The following is a 915-nucleotide window of genomic DNA, read 5'->3' on the forward strand; positions in this document are numbered from 1 at the left end:
TCCTTGGGCAAGATGCTGAACCCCAAGGTCCAATATAACCATAAGTGCTGCTGAAGTAAGTCTCTGTGGAGGGCTACATGGACGTTCTGCAGCATGTCTCTGTGGAGGGTTACATGGACGTTCTGCAGCATGTCTCTGTGGAGGGTTACATGGACTTTCTGCAGCATGTCTCTGTGGAGGGCTATATATGTAAACATGTAAACATCCTTGTTTACATATTATGTGCTTAGCTTTCTAGTATATATGGACATAGAAAATAGAAGAAGAAATGCACTGTAAAATCTAGAAACTAGAAAGATAATTGATACAGTCCATGCTCACTGTTAACATGAATGTACCAGAGTATATTCATCAGTTATTTCCCCCCAGAAAAATAAAGTGTTCTCACCCTGATTCATGAATGTACAGTAGTCCACTATACACTATAGTACACTATATAGGTATTAGTTCAGGGAACTAAGACTATAATTTTGGGAGGATTGTACAATCAGGATCAATCCTGTTGGCTCGCTGCAGTGGGCTGGGCTGCTGCTCCGTTTCCCCCGCGACTGACGCGCAAACACACACATAAACACACACAATCGCACACGGTGGATGCAGGAAAAACCGCAGATGTAGTGTACAGTATGACCTAAATTGAGGACAACTAAAGAATGCTTTAATGCTGCATTATCATTCTTTTTTAAATCCACCCGCCACTGTGGCATGGGGTCAAAAAAGTTGTCTTATATAATGTATAAGATAAATTTTTTGACCCCATGCCACATGCCACATATATAAAAGATAATATATGAAATAATTGCTTTTTGGAAAAGGAAGCTTTTTGTCCTTTACAGTACCTAGCTTATTTAGGAAATTGCCTTGCCTTTTTAAAAATGAAAAATACAAATTCAGTAGTATTGACAGAAAAAAAAA

This window comes from Etheostoma spectabile, chromosome 10 (assembly GCF_008692095.1).
Source record: "Etheostoma spectabile isolate EspeVRDwgs_2016 chromosome 10, UIUC_Espe_1.0, whole genome shotgun sequence".
Classification (NCBI taxonomy): Eukaryota; Metazoa; Chordata; class Actinopteri; order Perciformes; family Percidae; genus Etheostoma; species Etheostoma spectabile.